This window comes from Pinus tabuliformis, chromosome J, assembly GCF_031772625.1.
Source record: "Pinus tabuliformis cultivar Carrire ecotype Pingquan chromosome J, CPIR1, whole genome shotgun sequence".
Classification (NCBI taxonomy): Eukaryota; Viridiplantae; Streptophyta; class Pinopsida; order Pinales; family Pinaceae; genus Pinus; species Pinus tabuliformis.
In genome coordinates, this window is record NC_142295.1 from 1313829537 (window position 1) to 1313851656 (window position 22120).

General features: G+C 37.5%; 1 pseudogene across 1 annotated transcript; it reads right to left on the reverse strand.

Annotated features, from left to right (window-relative positions):
• Positions 1–231: 231 nt before the first annotated feature.
• On the reverse strand, positions 232–1943 carry LOC149232090 (REF/SRPP-like protein At3g05500; annotated as a pseudogene). The gene is made up of 3 exons (XR_016248119.1): positions 1821–1943; positions 1483–1703; positions 232–1143 (listed from the first exon to the last, which is right to left on the reverse strand). The product of XR_016248119.1 is annotated as an REF/SRPP-like protein At3g05500 (transcript).
• Positions 1944–22120: the final 20177 nt, after the last annotated feature.

Sequence of the window (22120 nt, forward strand, 5' to 3'; positions counted from 1 at the left end):
AGCTATATAATTTACTGTTTAGTACTAATACAGGGTTTATAATCCATTACTTATCTATATAATTTACTGTTTAGTACTAATACAGGGTTTATAATCCATTACTTATCGTTGCTTTTCAGCTTTTTCATAAATTTCCTGAAGAAGAAAAAAGGCAATGTAACTGGACTATTAATGCATCCGAAATTATTTAAACATGTCACTAATGAGTGAAAATATTTCATGCAAGAATAATCACAGATAAACTTGGTTACAAATAAACTATTCATATAGGCAATTTACATATCACAAATAAACTATTCATATCAATATACAAATTGTGTATTGAGCAAACAGACAGTATTCCTCTATCTCAGTATACGAAATTTTTTTATCAAGCCTGCAGCTTATCATATTGAAGTATCCCCATTGCACTAGTTCACACATCAATCACTAGACAGTGGATAACAGAAAGTTACAGACTACCAAAACCAACATCGCAGACTAACGGTTTATACCAACAGAAGTAAAAGTCGGTCGGAAGACAACCAAGCCAAGCCACGCAACACATTAGGGCCATCTTCATCTTCGGTTCCAAATCCATGCCCCAAAAGCTTAGATTGACGGTCGTAAGCGATGACAAACACAACAGAACTTATCAGTCAGAATCCGAACTATCTACCTTAACTTCACTTTCTTGAGCAATTTCGATTTGCTTGTCTTCCTTCTTTCCCAATTCCCTGTAGATTGTGCTTTTAATCTTCTCGACAGGCACAATGGGGAGGCAGGCCGCCACTCGGTACTCCCCATCAGACAAATACTGAACCCCATAATTATACTTCTCAACACAGTAAAAACTTGGTGGAATAAGCGCCTCTACAACCTGGGGAACAAAAGGAAACCGACGAACCGTGTACCAAGCCAACAAGCACCATTTCTCTACAACAGGCTCGTAATTATTATACAAGTTCTTGGCGGAGGGTTCAGATTTGGCATACAGAGTTTTCCCCACTTCTTTGACCTTTTCCACTGGCCCAACTTGTCGAAATTCAGTGACGACGGACCTGGTAACTTCGGGCGCCCTTTTGCCGCCCCGTAAAATTCACTAGACCGTGATTTCAGTGCCGGAGGCACACAACTGTCAAGCTTATTGATCACATTACCCACCTTCCAAAAACCACAAAAAAAAGAATTACAGACTGCCCTGATTGAATGTTCAGTCAGAACCTAAAAGAAACCCTATCATTTTCTTTTCCCGGATAATTTAATGACAATGAAGCCCAACGAAACCCTACTTTTCTTATAGTAAATTTAATCACAAAGAACCCAAATGAAAACCTAGATTCATATTTTTCGGTAATTAAATGTCACAGAACCCACATATTACTGTAGATATGTCCTCTTCTGAATTAAGATTGCGACCGAAACGAATTTAATGAGCCAGAGTAAAATCAAGAGCAAACTGATTGGGGTTTCATGTTTGAAAGTCAAAGGCGGTCGGCATACCTTTTTATCTGCGAATTGCAGAATCTCCAAAGGCTTTCCCTCGACCACCTGGTAGACGGGCATGACAAAAAACTTAACAGTTCCCTCCAAGGCATAAACCCCTGTTTTAGAAGGCCTGAATTTTCTCTGGCATACCCGTAGATATTAGAAAGACGAGCCGTGGCCTTCTGAGCAGCATCCTGGAAAAAACCAAGGTATCTGAGCCCTTGCTCCCCGTCATCCTGCACAGCCAAAAGATCCGTCAGCTATCGCAACAATGGTACCTGCATGGCTCTGTATTCAATTGAAAAAATGTATGCAAAATATGTGCAACAAGAAATTGCTAAGATGTACAAAACCTGGAAATCCGACTGAGACGACATAGCTGAATTGTAAGCTTTCTTGAGGTTTAGAACGCGAGTTAACAAGATATCTCAGGAACAAGAAGTCTGCCCCTGCGGTGTAATGTACCGCGATTAAAGGATGTGATGAATGCTTTGAAAAAGGGCACAAGAAGGGTTTAAATAGTGAGATGGCGTGCAACAGACGGAAAGTTGGAGTTGTCCGTTACACGAAGGTACCCCATCTTAGCCACGTACGCGTATGCCACGTGAACGATGGCAGCCCACCGATCATGACCAATCTTTGCCGACCTCAAATGTCATTTCTTAGAATATTCATGTCTCGGATACGGGGCCCATGCGCTCATAGATTTTTATTTTTGACATTTCTAGGGGCAAACCCGGCGGAATTTATCGTCCAGTACCTATTTTTTTTAATAAATAAATGATGAGTGGAACTAAAAGGGATTTCAGGTTTTTTTTGTTAATTAGGTTAGTGTTATTTGGATGGGAGGCTATCACCATGATTGATGTGTATATCTATGTATTTTATATCCAATTATGTGCATCAATGTTCTGAAGCTAAAAAACTTTTTTTTGGGATAGTTTAATTTTCTTAAAGGAAACTCACATGTGCATCAAAGGGATGCTATTATAAGAATTTTCTGAAGTTAAAGAATCTTTTTTGGGATAGTTTAATTTTCTTAGAGGAAACTCACATCCTCACTCTTTCCTCACGAGATTTAAACCTCTAACATGGTAAGTATAAATTAATCGGTCTACACCTCATAAGTAAAAAAATATGGAGAGGATGAATAGTATTCTTCACTTTGCATGTGATAATGTTTATGATAATATTTATCACTATAAATATAGTTAGGATTAGGATAAGTATATTGAGGTTTTGGTAAAATAGATATCTTCATTTGTGATGTTCTATTTTAAAAAAAATTGTGTTTTTTTAGTTAAAAGAAATTGTGTATTTGAATACTACATATTTATTTTGTTTTATTGAATATATTTTTGTTTTCACATTGGGAAGATACTTTTACATCTAAATATAACAAGTATTTTAAAATTATAATATTCTTTTAATCTAAATTTTATATTATGTAGTTTTCATGGAACATTGTAGTTTTGTGTACTCTCCCCTCATTCATTGATAGAGATGGATGTTATCCTTCTTGTACATCAAATTGATTTAGAAACTCTATCAAATGATCTTTATCCTTATTCATTTAGTAAATAGGAGTTTGAGTGTCGATCCAAATTAAAATTTCATAAGCGATAAAGAAAGTGCAAAAAGTCAAATTTGTAGAGATTTGAAAGGATACATAGTAATTAAATAGAAAATATCCAAAACTCTTATTAATTTAAATGCAAATATAAGTGGCCACATGTGAACCTTTTTAATATCTCATGGAATGGTGCGTCGACGCATCAATCTGAGATAACAACTTAAAAGAGTCAATAAGGTAACACCCATGATTGTCTCACATCACCACTAACAATCAAGGAGCAAATCCCCCCCCATTAAATGTGGATGCAATGTCCTTTCGCAACCATAAAATATCTATAATATAAATATCTAAAACATTTGTTCATAAAGTTCCAAGTGCACACACCAAGTTCTAGCATGTATATGAAAATTTTAGCAACTTATGTCTGTGCCTCTGTGTGACCTATATATTTAGACCTCAACAACTCTTGCACATGACTTTTTACATTCTACACACACAAACATGATAAAAAATATGAGTGGTGATGCCTCACAAACACATTGAAACTTTATATAAATAATAATTATGAGGAATGTAATAATTACTTAAAATCATAGGGAGGTAGGAGCAAGAGGGATAGTTTTTTGCCTCGATGAAGAAAGGGAGATTCAGTACGCTTGGGGGTTGGGGATTTCAACCAAAAACCAGGCTGAATTTTTAGCATTGTGGCAGGGGTTAAACTTAGCAATATCAAGGGAAATTTGACATTTATTGGTCTTTGGAGACTCAATGGTTGTAATCCAAAAGGTGTGTAAGCTCAAAGAAACCTTTGATCTCATTCAAGCTCTTGTTCTTCATAGAATAAGACTTCAACTCATAAAATTCGAAAGCATTGATCCCTTCCATGTTAAAAGGCATCTCAACATGGTGGTGGACTCATTAGCAAACAAGGGTGTATGTCTGGAACAAGGGACGATGATGGACAATTGGAAGGCTTTCAATAAACCATTGCCATGATAGTTTATATTGTAGCTCAAGCTAGGATGTTTTCAAATAGAAATAAAAGGATGGGACATTCAAAGACCCTCTGACAAACCCCATCACGAACATTCATTAATTCCCATATCATTATACCTATTCTGGCGGCCTCTGACATATGTTGAGGTTGGTGATTGCTAGCACACCTGGCTAAATCATGCTTTACAAGAACTGTTGGTGGACAAGTGGAGGAGGATCCCTCTTGTTATTAAATTTGGAAGGACACTAAAAATTAGCATCCCTTCCTTCTAAGTGCAACTCAAACAAGCTTGCAATCCTTTGTTTTAATTGAGCAGATCTTATCTTGCAAAGTTAATTTGAGGGAAATGGATCTTGATCTCCAACATATGCACAAACATAAATGTTGCATTGAGAGTGTTTTAGAGAACAACAATTCAGGGAGGGAAACCATGAGGAATTATAAGAGGAAGATGGCTTGGTTTGAGGTCTCAAGGAACCAAGTCTACCATTTATTATGATTTGCAAAAGAAATGGATTGTGGAGCAAATCGCTCAACGGAGAATCAATCTGATGGTGGGCATGAAGATTCTTGTTATCACCTAGCCCAATTGACTGTTTCTATAGATTTCATTATGAATTTGATCTCCAAGCATGGAGAAATGTTATTAACTAAGTCACATGCTCATTTTCGCTTTGCCTTCCCATAATCTCAATTTGTTGAATCAAGCTAGAGAGGTTGCAGGTAGCTATGGACATGTTGAATTTCAAGATGGATAATTTGGCTATCTCATCAGACTCAAGGGAAAATGGGACGAACTCTGAATTTTTTTAGGATTTCATGGTGCATTAGGACCAAACACCATAACTATAGAAGGAGGCAGCTGTCGAGGAAACTGAAGGCTCGATCTCTTCCTCCTTCTAGATCGGGCCTGGACATACTTGAAATGATGTAAATCCTACTACCAAAGTAAACTCTACTACTAGAGGAAATTGTGTAGGTTAGATTTCTTTATATTCATAATATGTTTTGCAAATATATAGTCATATTAAGTGTTTTTTTGGAAGTCTTATAAGAGAATCCAATATTGTCTTAAAGTATGTAGCTACAAAGAAACAAATTGTAGTTTTTTTGGAACACCTCGAAATTTGTGGAAAAAGTTTTTATCCAATATGTAGAATGTTTTGACTTTCAAACCAAATCGATTTAATAGAAAAACTATAACTATTTCTTTAAAAAAAAAAATACTTAAAATCATTAAGAAAGTAATACCATTATATAATTATATAATCTATACATTTATATAAATATTTGTATGTAATTTTTTTTAATAATTTTATAATTTTTATTATTATATATTTTTATTAATAATTAATTGAAATGTTTTAATAATTTTAAATTTATGTGAATCTAAATTGTTATTACACCCGCTCTTGATATAGATCGTTTACCTTAAAAAAAGAATAATACAAACTTAATATATCGTTACAAAAAATTTAAAAAATTAATAGCAATGTTGATCCATTTAGTGAAGAATGCAAACCTGAACACCATATTGTTAAACAGCTATGACTTCGATATTAGAGTACCCTAGTATCACGGGAGTTATGATTAAAAATAATTTGATTCTAGAAAATCAAAGTAATTTTTCCATTGATAATGATTTAGTGGAAATCAAAATGTAAGGGGACTCTTATTAAAAGGGATATGAGTTGAAAGCTTTTGATTCCTATTCTTATTGAACTTCTTTATAGCCCAAATCTATGAGGGGCCCTCTATAGATTATGCATAGGGTTGAGAATTGTTACATGATAGGGTTGAGAATTGTTACATGATGTAAATTTAAAATTGAATTAATGGATTTTTAAGAATAAAGTGTAAAAATAAAACAATTCACTACATTAATGTTTATGATGGATTGTCGTTGTAACATGATAAATAAAATGTTATCATTTTATCCATTCTCTTATCTATCAAGGTATGTGTTGTCTTTTATATTTTCTTTACGCGATTAATGGTGCAATTGGAACAATATTGTGGGGTTTTTTAAAGTCATCCAAATGAAAATGATTCCAATAATGATAATTTTAACAAAAAGTAATTGGAGTTTAAGGTTGGCAATGTTTTGTTGGTGTAAATGAGGGAACATTTATGGAAAGGGAATTTGAATTAAAGAAAGTTTGTTGTTTTTGTTGTTTTTTTTTAAATGAAGGAGGGAAAATTGATGGTAAAGGAATTTGAATTAAAGAAAGTTTGTTGTTTTTGTTGTTGTTTTTTTTTTTTTAATTAATGAGAGAAAATTGATTAAAAGGGAATTTGAATTAAAGAAAGGGTTTTAGTGCTATGATGTGGTATATTTGGATTTATAGGTGATGTATAAATGATTGAAGGATTGTTCGAAGGAGCTAAAGAGAAATTATGCTTTCGAGTAGGAGGAACTTGCCATAAGTCTAACATGAGTTAATCTGAAAGTGGGAAGAATTGAATGATGATATGCATGTGCAAAGACATCATCTGATCACTATGTGTAAGGTTCATCTACATGAGGGAGGAGGTAGGCAATGTAGAATTTTCTAAAACACATGGAGTGTTAACTGAGGGAACTAACCATAAAGCCTAATCTATCAATTATTGAATTTATACATAATTTCCATTTATTTTTATATATAATTCATTAAATTGCTAATAAGTAAATTAACAAATATACATGGTTTTGACTCTCTCTTTCACACTTTCCTCTTCATTGTGTAACTTGTTTTCTTACCATGATGCATCAGTCTCTTGCGCCCTTTCTTCTGTTGGTTTTACTCTAAGACCCTCAACGCTTCTCTCTTCTGTGAGGCTAAGAAAACTCCATTTTAATTGGACATCTCTACATTGTGCTCTAAATTGCTCTCTACCCCTCCTCCCTTTTGTTTCCACTATTCTCGTTTATTTTGGTACCTTTGAGCCATGTCTCAACTTACAAAGCATTATGCCACAACAAAGAGCCAATGTGTGAAGGAGGGTAGCCTACTACAAGGAAATGGGAAAATATTGGTCCCAACAAAGAGTAGTGGCCACAACCACTAAGTACAAGGAAAACACACCAACATTGATTTAGGAGGAAATTGAGCAATTTGAATAAATGATTGCAGGAGAAAGAGGTTTTTTGTTAGATATAGAAGTTATTGGAGAACTTGAGGACTGGATTTTAGATGTGGGGCACACTAGAGGAAGACTCAATCACTACATGCATGACATTGATATCTGTTAGCATCTCAAGATGCTCATGGGATGAGTGCTAATGGATCGAAACACAACAAGGAAGGAAATGCTACTCATATTGGACAAAATTCAGCTTATTTCCTGAGACTTGATCAATTGATGAAGCGAAATGAGTCACATCTAGTCATTCCTCTATATTCAGGCTGCTCAACATGAAGCAGTAAGGAATTGTTCACTATTGATAAGTTTGAACCTCCCAAATTTGGATGAAGCACTCATTACTCTTTTTTCCTATTACTCTTCATATATACTTTTCTAGTTTTAAGTTGGTAGATGTTCAGGCTAGTTTGAAGCCACATAGTATTAGTTTTTTATTTTCAATCTGATTTGAACTCAAAGTTTTTTAGATGTTAAAGAAACCATGGCATTTCCATTAGTTTGGTTTCCCTAATAACAAACTAGGGTAGGCTACAATATTTATTTTTATCATAATCTAATGAAATATCACACCTTTACTTACCAAAAGAAAAAAGCATAACAAATATACATATTATTTACATTAATTACTATAACATAGAAGTTTGTTTTTTTTTGTAGGTTAGGTGTATCCTTATATTAGGAAAATCAAAGCATCATTACATCAACATCTCAAGCAGTGTCCCGTAATATTACAACAGGTGGTCTCAACCTTCCCACTGGGAAATCAAGTTTTTAACCACTTTTCTATAAAGTAACATGTCCAAAATTGAAAGAGATACATTTGCAGTAGCAACACTAAAGAGTATATAAACCTATAATAATAGAAAAAAACCAACAAACACCATCAAACACATCAGTCTGAAGAGTTAATAGGTTCAGGATCCCACGCACTGGAACCAAGATTTGCAGTTAACGTAACCAAAAATGGAATGTGTTGCTCGATCTTAGCCAACCGGTTGTCCATTCTCTCCATGTGAAAATGCATATTATGTTGCTCCCGTTATATATCAGCCAAGTGAGAAATTGTGCCATACTGATCAACTTGTCTTTCTGTTTAAATCCAACCCATTAAAGTTTTAGTTTTCCAATACAGGAACAAGGCCTGGAGATATTGCTTACGATGGCCTCTAGTGCATCCTTGGTTTGTAATAAGTTGTCTGAATTCATCAAGTAGCATAGTGTCAAACAATGCATGTTGATCCCTGGTAGCCATTTCCTCCAAATGTTGCATCTTGTTTCTAATATCTTCAGGGATTGTGGATTGGAAATATTTTGTTGCCTCCCTGACATGTTGTTGTTCTTGGTTCCTCCCCTGGGGACCTCGACCACGCCCACCTCCTTGGTGGCTCTACATTCTTACCTTTGCATGGTGACTAGCCAACGAATGTGAAGCCTGAAGCTGGAGGAGTCACTATTGATGGTAAAAATCATGAAGAAACTCAGCTGATGAGCGCTCCTATGCTTCCAATTCATACCACACTCACCACAGTGCGACCTCAATGTCTGCCTATCGCTTGTTGAGTCCATTCAAAGATCCAAGTGGGCCAGAATACCACAATACAGTTTTTTAGAGTTATTAACTATCCAAATGAAATAGAGAAAACCTTGAGCCAGAACCCACATAAAAGACCACCAAAACTATGACGAGTCCTAAGAGTAACAAAGGCCCAAGTTGGAGGGCTATCAAGAAGTACATTGTGGCCTTTAGAAAACATGCAAACCATAAAAATGTTGGGACAATAACCTTCAGAGAGGCTTTTCCAATTATCTTGGGCAATAAAAACAGAAGGGTGAGACTTCTTTGAATCACTCCACACAATACCACAGACTAAAACTTTTCTATCCAAAATGGCTCCACACACTAACCACAACCACTTATATCCACCCTCAAGAATTTCACCACAATCTATCATCGTGACTAGGCTACCAAATTTTATGCGATAACATACCACAATCTATGAAAAGAAAACCTCCCTCGGGTCTACCACCCTCCTTATATCCAGCATACATAGGACAACCCAACTCACAACGAGGAGACCAGTCATAAGACAAATGAATTAAAATAAATGAGATAGGTAGAAATCTATGAAGTTGGAACTGATAGATCCACTGTATTTTTTACAACCATGAAAATAAGAATGCTTTATGCAAATGCAAGTACCTTCTCTAAGTGCATGTCACACTATTCTCCCTCTAGTCTATAACTATATTTCCCACTTGAAGTTTGCTTATGGTGGACAACTATTGATAACCCAAGGTTGTAATTTTGAATGGAAGCCCAATTGCAATGAGCTCCTTCTTCGTATTAGGCACCATATACTTCCACTGAGGCACACAACCCCCCCCCCCATCGTGCCTAAATTTCATAGTAGGATCACTGATAACCTTGCTGGGGAGAGGAGTCGATGCACCCCTAACTGGAAATAACAAAGACTTTTACATTTCACCCACCTGTTGCTAACCAAGTCTACACATGGAAATTTCTAGAACCAATCCATATGCATGTACATACATGCATGAGGGTGGCCACTCCACCCCCCACATTCAATGAAAATCATACTCTTAAGGTTAGAAGGCACAAAGGCCAAAGCCTCTCGATTCTTCTAAATGCACCCCATCAAGGAATAAGAATGAAGATTTTTAAAATAATACAAAAATTTGTATAAATAAAACCACCTCTATTTTTTTTACAATAATAATCCTTTATCTATAACCTAAATTTTTGTGCCACAACCCAGTATGGGAGAGATGTTGTCACGTAAGGTTACATTTAAAAGTAGTTAAATAATAATTTAAATTAACAAATTTAAAAAATAGTAATAACAAAAGAAATTAATGTGCGCCATAATTGAAATACTTCAATTTGCACCTTAATTTTAGGAAACTTTATATAGAGATATAAAGTAACTAAAAGTAAAAAAAATAATTTACCTTTTAGTATGAGGAAGAAATGTAATTTCTTCACTACTTAATATGGAGATGAGTAAAAAAATATAATTTGCTTTTTATTATGAGAAAGAAATGTAATTTATTCACTACTTAATGTGGAGATGACACGGAATGGTATTATTGATATTACATGATGTGTAATACATTTTACTTATGTGATATTTAAAACAAAGATATATTAATAACAAAAAATATTTTATTGTCAACCATAAATAAAATATTTCAATGTCCATTATAAATAACATAATTTTATATCTACTTTACATATAGAAAAATAAAATAAATTAAATTAAATGATATATAGGATTTTAAAAATATCAATAAAAAAGAAAAGTTTAAAATATTTCAATAGACAATTGAGCAAAAGATTTTAACATGAAATATGCCCTAAAACTGCTTCTGCTTGGCTAAGAGCTCGTCTTCCTCGGACGTAAGGAAACAGGTTAATGGCCCAAGACCCAGAGGCATCTGGCAAGAGTGAAAGCCTGCTCCCTTACGGACCACCAACGGGTTATTTCAGGTGGCGTGGTTTTCCTTGATAACAGTGATGTGTTAAACTAACATTCGCGGATAGCAGCCAGAGATGGCTGTCCTCACTGTTGGTTTGACAAAACTGAGTTTGATAGGTTTTTCCACCTTTTGAAAAAAAAAAAAAAAAAAAAAAAAAAAAAAAAGATTTTAACATGAAACATATATCGAGATATAAAGATTGAGAGAATTCTTATTTCGTCAAGACCAAATTTCTAATTCAATGTATGAGGATTATTTGTAATTCTTTCAATGATTAATATGGATTTGATATGTAATATTTTTAAAAAATATTAACAACAAAAATAATTAAATGTATGCATCCACGAAACAAATATGAGGGGGCATGTTTTAACATTTTAATATGGAGAACATGAATTATAAATAAAATATTTCAATGTCAACTAGATATATATTATACTAGCCTAGATCCGTCTTGAGTCTGGATCTACCAAGGGCGGAGAAGGATTAAATCTCTTTCACTCTAAAAAAGGTTTGCATCTCAAGATATTTGATCCCTATCCCCGCTTGGTAGATCCAGAATTAAGATGAATGTAGGCTGTGTAGAAATTCCCACTGTAGATCACCTGGTAATGCAATGTACTAAAGCAAAACACTTGATCTACTTCTAAAAACAATTTAGCGGAAGCTTAATCGAACATGAGCAACATCAAGCATGAAAAGATATAACTGAGAATGAGAAGTAATCAACCATAACACAGAATATATATCACTGGGGAAACCACCAGCCTAAAACCCCAACTCTGTATTATCATACAAGTGGAAATCTTGTTCAAGTTACAAAAAGAATCAACTCTCAAGCTATCTTGCTCTCTCTGTAATCAAACAATACTACTCACAGACTCAATAGACATAGAATATATCTTCCTCAAGCCCTACAAGCCTCCTATTTCCTTACGCAGTTTTGATTGGGGTCTAATGATATCACATGTGTGAATTGGCCTCATCACACTCACTGTAACCTCAGGTCCAACTGCACAATCCATAAGGAATAATATTCCTTCTGCATGCAAGGAATATTCACTAAGGAATATCCTAGCAACTGATAGTACACTGTCCCTCCATCTGATCTCAACTGGGTCTCTGACGGAACTGACATGCATGAGTTATCCATGAGTGAATACATGCATGCAAGCATTAACTAACTGAACTCTCATTAATTTAACAAACTATTAAATTAATCTAACTCGACTTGACTAAGTTAAACTAATTCAACTTATTACAACTCAATATTACAACTCATCCTTATCTCTTTAACTGAAGGTTAAATTCCTCAATTAATGGAGAAACTGTTGCATGTCCTCACATAGACTTCAAGTTTGATTTTCCTTAACTAATTAACTCAAGATGAATTAATTAATTAATTTCCAAACTGCTATTGATATCAAATTCGAATTTTACTTCCTATGTTTAGTCCAGGGACTGACTAAAATAAGAAGGGATCCTGAAATGCTATTTTTAGAAAAGCTATTTTTAGCACTTTCACTTTTCACCCATTGTTGCTAAGATCTCCAATGGCTGAATTGCTATTTATAACAGTGCTATTTTTAGCATCTTCTATTTTTAGCATTTCTTGTTGCACACTTTTCAACACTCCCTCTCAACAAGAAAGGGATTATCAGTAACCTCGATCCTATCTCTATGGAACTCGAACTTGCATTTTGACAATGCCTTAGTCAAAATATCTGCATCCTGCTCCTCAGTCGAAACATTTTGTAACATCATGATCCTCTTAACCACATAGTCCCGTAGATGATGGTAACGGATATCTATATGCTTGGACCTGTCATGAAACACTGGATCCTCAGAGAGTTTTATGCAACTCTGATTATCGCAATATATCACCATAGGATCCATCATCTGACCAAATAATCCCACTAGAATCTTTCGCATCCAAATGGCCTCGCATGCTGCCTAACTAGCAGCCATGTATTTAGCCTCTGTTGAGCTAAGTGCAACTGATCTCTGTTTCCTGCTGTACCAAGAAACTACAGCTGAACCAAGGTTGAAGATTCCTCTGGAAGTGCTCTTCCGGTCTGATGGACTACCTGCCCAATCCGCATCCGTGAATCCTTACAGCTTCACTCCCTCTATCTGTCTCTACCGTAATCTGTACTGTGTAGTGCCTCTGAGATATCTCAGCACATGCTTTACTGCCTTCCAAAATAGCTTGGTAGGTTGGACCATAGCTTGACTTAGCTTGTTCACCGCAAAGCATAAGTCGGGTCGTGTGCACAGCAAATACATAAGTGAACCCACCAGCTACTGATAAATAGTAGCGGCTACTACCTCACCTGAAGTAGCATCCTCCTTCCTCCAGTTCCCAGCTAGAGGAGTCTGCATGGGCTTGCACTTCTCCATGTGAGAGCGCTTGAGTATCTCATTGGCATACTTTCCTTAAGACACAAATACTTCCCCATCTTTCTGCCACACTTCCATGCCTAGAAAGTAGTGCATGAGGCCCATGTCCTTCATCTCGAACTCTCTTGCAAGGTCCTCCTTGCAAGACTGTATCAGCTGGTCATCACCTGTCAAAATCAGATCATCGACATAAAGTACAATAATCAATGGCTTACCTTCTACCATGATGTGGTAAAGGTTCGCATCTGCTTCACTCTTGGTGAAGCCCAACCCGATGAAATAGCTGTCAATCCTGGTATACCAAGCACGGGGTGCTTACTTTAGCCCATACAGTGCTTGCTTAAGTCGGTAAACATGCGACTCACAATCGAAGGTCTCATATCCTTGGGGCTACTCAATGTATACCTCTTCCTCAATCTTCCCATTGAGGAACGTCATCTTCACATCCATCTGATGGATCTTCCAACCCATCTTAGTTGATAGAGCTATCATCGATCTGATAGATGAGTACCTTGCTACGGGAGCAAAGGTCACATTGTAGTCAATCCCCTCAACTTGTGAGAAACCTCGGGCAACAAACCTTGCCTTATGTTTCTCAACACTGCCATTAGCTGCCTGCTTTACCTTGTAAAGCTATCAAGAACTAACCACTAACTTGTCCCCAGGTCTAGGGACAACATCCCACACACTGTTCCGCATGATAGAATCGTACTCTTCTACCATTGTATCAACCTAGACTGGTTGCTGCACTGCCTCCTGAAAAGAAGAAGGTTTGGTCGTTACACACTCCCCAACTAGGGCCATGTAGCCAGTGTATCTCTCGGGTGATCTCCTCTGTCTACGATGAGAGGATGGCTGCCCCACATTCTCTCTCGCATCCTACATTAATCTGTCAGCTTCCCGTGAGTGTTTCTGCCCATCTCGGGAAGACTCTCCAGCAGTGGTGGTCTCCACTACTGGATCCTCTGTATGTGGCTGATCCACGTCATCAGGAGGCTCCTCCTCCTTTGGAACTAAAAGTTCCTCATTTCCATGCAACTTGAGCTCCCTCTCAAGTGACACTCGCATGACTCTCTGCTTGTCAAACTTCAAATCCCTACGCACTATAGTCCTCTGACTAGCAGGCAGAAACACACGATAGTTGTGGGGTGTATCTATGTACCCCACAAGTATCCCCAACTCAGCTGTTGGGTCTAGCTTCTTCTGAGCATCTTTGGTCACATGACAGAAAACTGGTGATCCAAAGACATGGAAGTGACTCACATCTGGTCGCTTCCCTGAAAAAGCCTCCATAGGTGTCTTCATCCCCAAAATACGATGAGGACTTATGTTTTGAAGATACACTGCTGTATTGCATGCCTCAACCCACAAGTGAAGTGGTAGGCTTTGGTCATGCAACATCGCTTGAGTTGCTCCCACAATAGATCTGTTATTCCTTTCAGCCATCCCATTTTGTTGTGGGTTTTAAGGTGTCGTCAGTTCCCGTTTAATTCCTTCTGCAGCACAGAAGTCTTTAAACTGCTGGGAAACATACTCTCCACCATTGTCGCTACGCAAGGCTTTTACTTTCTTCCCAGATTCTTTCTCTGCCAAGGCTTTAAACTCACAAAACCTCAAGAAGGTTTGATCCTTCTTTTGCATAAAGTAGATCCAACATCTACGAGAAAAATCATCAATGAAAATAACATAGTACCTTTGTTTAGCGGTGGAGGCTGTAGAGAATGGTCCACATACATCTGAGTGAACTCACTCTAGGATTGCTCCAACTCTACTATCCCGATCCTGAAAGGAAGCTTTCGCATACTTACCCAAGGTGCATCCTTTGCATGTGTCTGTTTGCTCTAGTTTTCCCTTGGGTAAGCCAGTAGAAATTTGTTGCATGATCTTCAAGGCCTTGTGATGCAAGTGGCCTAGTCTTCTATGCCACATCTCGCCAACATCTTGGCTTTGCACCACCTCTGCTTTGGAACTCAGTGTAGCACAGTCTTCTACCTCTAGCTTGTAGAGATTCTTTACTCAAATCCCAATTCGCTTGGTCTGTCCGGTGCTGATATGCCTCAGGAAAACTTTTCCTTTGCTAAAGACTACATCATAGCCTTTATATTCCAGCCTAACAATAGACACAAGATTCTTTTTCAAACCTGGTACACACTTAACAGCAGATAGGGTGACAGGAGCACCATGCTCCCTCTGAAACACAACTGTACCTTCACCTGAGACATAGTACTTTCCATCATCGACCATCTCGATCCGCATCTAGAGATCCTTCTCCTCTAATGTACTGAAAAGATTCTTGTCACCTGACATGTGGAAAGAAGCTCCACTATCCAGGCACCAAACACATCCCACCAAGGATGAAACCATGCATGCGATAAGCGAGAAATCCAGCTCAAACTGTGAAGCTAGTGCATCACCATCAGATCCCTTTGAGGAACCCTTCTTGGATTTCTTCTGTGGACAATTCATAGCATAATGGCCCACTTCATGACAGTGAAAGCATCACACCTTTGACTTGTCAACCTTCTTCCCACCATGAGAAGATTTGGATTGGGACGCCTTCCCTTTCCCTTTCTTAGCTTTACTCGCTAAAGCTAGATTTTATTCATCATCTTGTTTTGATGAAGATCCATCCCTGGTGCTCTGCCTTATCTCCTCCTGCATTAGGTCTGACCAAAGTCGTTCCAAATCTGGTAGTTTCTCTCTTCCATTAACTGAGTCTTGGTAGCTATGCCAGCTCTTTGGAAGACCGAGGAGTGCTAGACTCACCATGTCGTCATCAGCTGTCATGACCCCTACACTTGCAAGCTCATCCTTGTAGGTGGTGAGCTTGTTCAGGAACGTAGAGATTGTGTCGCCCTTTTCGCACTTGATCTTTCAAAGTTTGTCCTTCAGCACCAGCTTCCTCTGATCGCTGCTATTCTGATAAAGATCTTTCAATGTTTTCCACATCGAAAACGGAGTCTCCTTCCCATGGAGGCTTGAGACAATGTGATTTTGAACTCCCTCCAGGATGATTCTCCTTGCCCTAGCCACACACTTTTTCCATTCTGCTAGTTGAGTAGCATCCGTTGGCTTTTGGACTTCTTGATCAATGAAGTCCTTGAGACCATTATCTTCCAATACTGCCTCCATGTGATCCTTCCAGGCTATATAATTCGAACTGCCATCAAGGGCATATTTGAGTCTTAAACCACTGAACGCCATCAGTGAAATAGATGTGATAAGAACTTAATTCAATATTCAGAAACCAAGCTTCGTACTTCTCCTGCTTGTATACTGTTCTTCCTTGATCACCTTTGCTCTGATACCACGTAGAAATTCCCACTGTAGATCACCTAGTAATGCAATGTACTAAAGCAAAACACTTGATCTACTTCTACAAACAATTTAGCGGAAGCTTAATTGAACATGAGCAACATCAAGCATGATTAGATATAACTGAGAATGAGAAGTAATCAACTATAACATAGAAGATATATCACTGGGGAAAGCACCAGCCTAAAACCCCAACTTTGTATTATCATACAAGTGGAAATCTTGTTCAAGTTACAAAAAGAATAAGCTCTCAAGCTATCTTGCTCTCTTTGTAATCAAACAATACTGCTCACAGACTCAATATACATAGAATATATCTTCCTCAAGCCCTCCAAGCCTCCTATTTCCTTGCGCAGTTTTGATTGGGGTCCAATGATATCACATGTGTGAATTGGCCTCATCACACTCACTGTAACCTCAGGTCTAACTATGCAATCCATAAGGAATAATATTCCTTCTGCATGCAAGGAATATTCACCAAGGAATATCCTAGCAACTGATAGTACACTGTCCCTCCATCTGATCTCAACTGGGTCTCTGACTGAACTGACATGCATGAGTTATCCATGAGTGAATACTTAGTTATCTAAAATACAGTAGTTACATGCATGCAAGCATTAACTAACTGAACTCTCATTAATTTAACAAACTGTTAAATTAATCTAACTGGACTTGACTAAGTTAAACTAAGTCAACTGATTACAACTCAATATTACAACTCATCCTTATCTCTTTAACTGAAGGTTAAATTCCTCAATTAATGGAGAAACTGTTGCATGTCCTCACATAGACTTCAAGTTTGATTTTCCTTAACTAATTAACTCAAGATGAATTAATTAATTAATTTCCAAACTGCTATTGATATCAAATTCGAATTTTACTTCCTATGTTTAGTCCAGGGACTGACTAAAATAAGAAGGGATCCTGAAATGCTATTTTTAGAAAAGCTATTTTTAGCACTTTCACTTTTCACCCATTGTTGCTAAGATCTCCAATCGTTGAACTGCTATTTATAGCTGGGCTATTTATAGTAGTGATATTTTTAGCATCTTCTATTTTTAGCATTTCTTGTTGCACACTTTTCAATAGGTTGATATAGTTACAACTTTGCATAGACGGACAAATAAACTTACACATCCCCTCATACTGGGCTGTAGAATGAGCCTCTCAACTCAATGATAACAACTATTTAAAAGTTTTGTTTTTCATTTTTTTTCCTATAATGATAATGATAATGATTAGTGCTTATTAAAACTAAAATGAATTATCAAAATTTGAAAAGTGGAAATATTACTCAAAATAACATTTTATTTTTATGCTACCCCGATTGGAGTGTATCAACATTTGGTAGGCTCACCTTGGAGTATATCTCATGAGGCATGCGAGAGGTGTAATTAGGTTAAACCATAAAGTGATGTGACGGGTCGACAATCGATCGAACTATCCAAACCCGCCTCTGGCTGTTATATTTGGTGGTGGTGATAATATAACAGTTGTTGTTTCTTGGGTGATGAACTCTGCGTGTAGAGTGGCGGATGAGAGAGTTAATGGTTGAGTGAGCTTACCAGGGCCATGGGATAGTTGGACCTCTATGGATTGTTCAGAATCTAACATTGTGGCTTCTCTGCCGATCTCGTGTGCATTCATATGGAACTCTAGTTCGTTTGGAGTTTTTATTCCTCTCTAGTGCATTAAGGTTGGGTATGAAGGGTGGAACCTTGGGAGCCACTGCAAGAGGGTTGTCTTAGTCTGGTGGGTTCTCGATGGTCTCTAGTTTCATGTTTTTATTTGGTTAAGGTCTTTCCCTCTGGTGTGGTTACTAGTGGTGGATTACAATTCGACGTTGCCCATTGTCTTGTGGGAGGAATGACTCTATTGGTGGCCACATTTGATTTTTTAAGATAACTTTCTCATCGTCAGTCAGGGTCTGTTGTGCTACTTTTTTATGCCAAGGCTCTTCAGCAAATTCAACAAAGGAGGGTGTGTTTATGGTCATGAGGTAGTGTATAATTCCCTGGTTACTTGTCTCCTAGTGGTGTGTACTAAAGAATTGAGTGAGACACTGAGTTCGTGGTTGTATGGTTTTGGGTTGAGACTTGTGGTCAACCCTTCCTTGTTTTTCATGTGGATTGATAGTGGCGTAACATCGTTCAGGAGATTTAGTAGCATGGTTTCTACCCAGCTTCGTTTGGAGGCTAGGATTGGTCAGTGTTGTAAGGTTACAACAGGTTGTGTGTGGTATTGTTCGTGGGAGCTAGGGTGTGTACAGTTGTTTGTCTCCTCCTGGGTGGTTGTTCCCTCTCCATTCATTATGGGTGGCAGTTTTTGGGAGCGGCCAATCAGGCCTTGACAACGTGGGCTACACAATGGATATGACAACACAGTGGAACAAGCTCAGCTACAGAGGATACGGTCAGTGATGAATAGGTGGATGCGGCTACTCAACCTTGCGAGCATTTACGAGGCAGATTGGAGGCTCTAGCCTTGTTGGAAACTATTGCAGATCAGTTGAGAGGCATCCAGGCCAACCTGGACATCATGATAGATCATTGTTATATAAACCAAAACAAATTAGTGGTCTATTTTACTGACATCTAATTATGCCTTAATGAAACTCTAGAGTTGCTTAAGAGTATTCGTCACAATTAGAGGTGCCTTAATGATCACTTGTGTGATATGGAGGCCTGAGTGAAGCACATTGATTTCCATATGCATGAGTGGGTCGACTTCCATGTAGGCCCTCTTGGACTTCTGCCTCACTGCCCTCTGTGACATGTTTATCTTAGGTTCTTGGCCTGTTTTGTCATATTTTTTTAATGTAAGGCTAGAAAGCCTATCACAAATCATGGTTATCTTATTGCATCTTATGTTACCTCTAGCACCCCTAACTCTCCGATCTGTCTGTAGTGAAGCTAAAGGGACCATGTAGCCTATTTTTTTACTTTGGATTTCACTGATGATAATATAATGATGCTCTTTTGACTAAAATAAAAAATAAAAAAGTAAAACATTTTATTTCTATGTTAAAAAAACTTTAAGAGAAATGATTCCAAGATCACCATAGTTTTGTTATTTTAAAAATTCAAGATGGTTGGTAGTGTGACAGATATTTTGAAATTTAGATCTAATGTGAGTATAAGTTGGACAATCTAAGAGACAATGTTTTTCATCTTCAACCCTCTTAGTATCACAAAAGTGCCAAACTCTTTCATACCATTGTGTTTTAAGAATTGGCCAATTCCCAATTTCACTATGAAGCTCATGAGAATTTGTTCTTATTTTAGCAATGCGTATTTTCTTCTTTACACTAGTCAAGGCAGAGAGAGATTTTTTATTTTCAATATTTTGGTTGATCACATCTTTAAAATATCTTAGTTTCTTTTTTTCTCTCTAACTTTTTATCAGCCACAATTTCACCTTAAATTTTGATGCAATAATATTTTTAATATTATCCTTATTTTATAAAATTATCTCCTGCCTTATCACTTAACAGTATATGCAAGATTGGGCATCCTTATGCCATCACTGCTTGAGCCAAAGGTAGTGGTTTTGGCTAGGGTTAGAAGCAATTTTAGGAAATCTCTTGTCTTCCACATTATTTAACTTCTTATACATAAGATACTTATTCATAGAGATGCTTTCATTGGGGGAAATGATAACTTTAATCAAGAGGATATGATTAAGGGTCCATTTCCTCTAATCACCCAATGGTGTACCCAGGATTGGAGAATCGGATGTCATCCCTGCTTGAGCTAAAGGTAGTGGTTTTGGCTAGAGTTGGAAGCAATTTTAGGAAACCTATTTTCTTCCACATTGTTTAACTTCTTAGATATAAGATACTTAGTCATAGCAATGCTTTCAATGGGGGAAATGATAGCTTCAATCAAGAGGATATGTGTTACACATTATTTTGTCTCATCCAAATAAATGATGTCAAATCCATAACTTTCACCATCTGAAGAACTATTATTATCAATCCCCAGAAAAGATGGAAGAAGTACCTCTCCATAAAAGATAAGAATCTTGGATTACATATCTTTAAAAACCTATTTTTGGAGATAGTCGCAGGTACTAGCATTATAACCTGTGACATCACACCTTACATAGCTAACATCAACTTCCCGGGTCGTAACTTTGGCATACGATCTTTGTTTGATGTGTATGATACCTCGTTAGAAAGATCTATCTGAGGACTATAACTATTGAATGTAGATCCTTACTTATGGAAGTGGATTTGCCTATTTTCCAAAAAACAAAATGTCGTTTAGGGCCTAAAAATGGCTACGAAAGTTTAGGACCTGAAAAAATTCCAAAAATAGTAAATTGTATTGTAGTTAAGGAAACTGAAAGAAACAATGGTGGGGGTCCAAGTGGAATAGGTGGGTGGCCACCAATATCTACCTGGATTAGTCCTTCCCCCTTAGGAAGCAATGGTCCTGTTAGGATTCCAAGAAACTCTCCTAGGTTGTAGCTTGAAGATGCCTGGTAACATATAAATTCAACTATTGTTGCAAGGTTTAATGGAAGGAATGATGTTTGGTTCAAGCTAGATAACCACTTCTACTCTGTTTCACTCCAGACATGCATGAACACCCTCAGACTACAAGGCTTTAGACCACCAATGCTCACAATTTTAGATATTAGGTGAATATGGAGAATACTAACCACACCAGAAGATACACAAGACCATGTGATGGTTGACTGCAACTAGTACAGAAACTTGCAAATCTAATCTATTAATGCAAAGACAGGATGACAACTCTCCTACATTAGATAGAAAGAAACCTGAGAAACCTATTCAGTGATGCATTCAAGATTCTAACACAGAGATAAGATGACAATTATCTAGTGCTAAACATCAAGAGATCAAGAACACAACATATCAGGTACAAGCTTAGAACAGAGGAAAATGGATAGTGAGAAGTTAATAGCAAAAGAAGCTTGTATTTGTTGAAAATGAAGATGAGACGCTGCAAGTGACAAAATGTTTACGGTCTCCAGAAGTTGGACCTTACATCAAATGCCAACCTTGATTACATCTTTCTTTTGGATATTTATAAGTTTACATTACTATGGCACCTGGCCATTTAGGTATGGAGGGGTCTTAATTAACCACCAACTGCATTTAACTGCCTGATGGAGTCTCTGAATGAGGTTGCTTGCTTCATTGTGCAAATCTGATCTATACAACTGTTGTGCTGTCCTTTAGGTGGTTGGAATGCTCGAAGCAGTGAAGTCCATGACTGATAAATTCGGTTACAGAGTCATGCTGTGTCCTTTTCTCCTTTGGCCATGCTTTATGTTAAATATGGTTGTTGGGGATATTACTGTAATTGATGCTGGCAGAGCTGGTCATCTCCTTCTTTGGGCAACAGAATGGTCATAGGATGTGGAATGCATGGGTAGGTGGACGATTTGGGCGAGCGAGAAGAATGACTGTCGGATCGGGGAGATGAATGGCAGAGATGGTTCGGTGAAAGCTATAGACCGAGGTGGGGACGGGGTGCATCAGTGTCATTGGATCTTCGGCAGACAGATCGGACAGTCATCGGGCGACGGAGTTGCACAGGTGATTAATGGGCGAGGGCGATTTGGTCGGGCGGTAACGGTTTTCATCGCACCACTTTCGGGTGCTAAGTGGTAAATGCCCGGGGCCGAGCGATTCCACTCAATGATCAACACGTAGCAGCGGATGAGAGAGAAAAACCACTCTCATCGTGTGCTATCGCTTGATCAAGTTG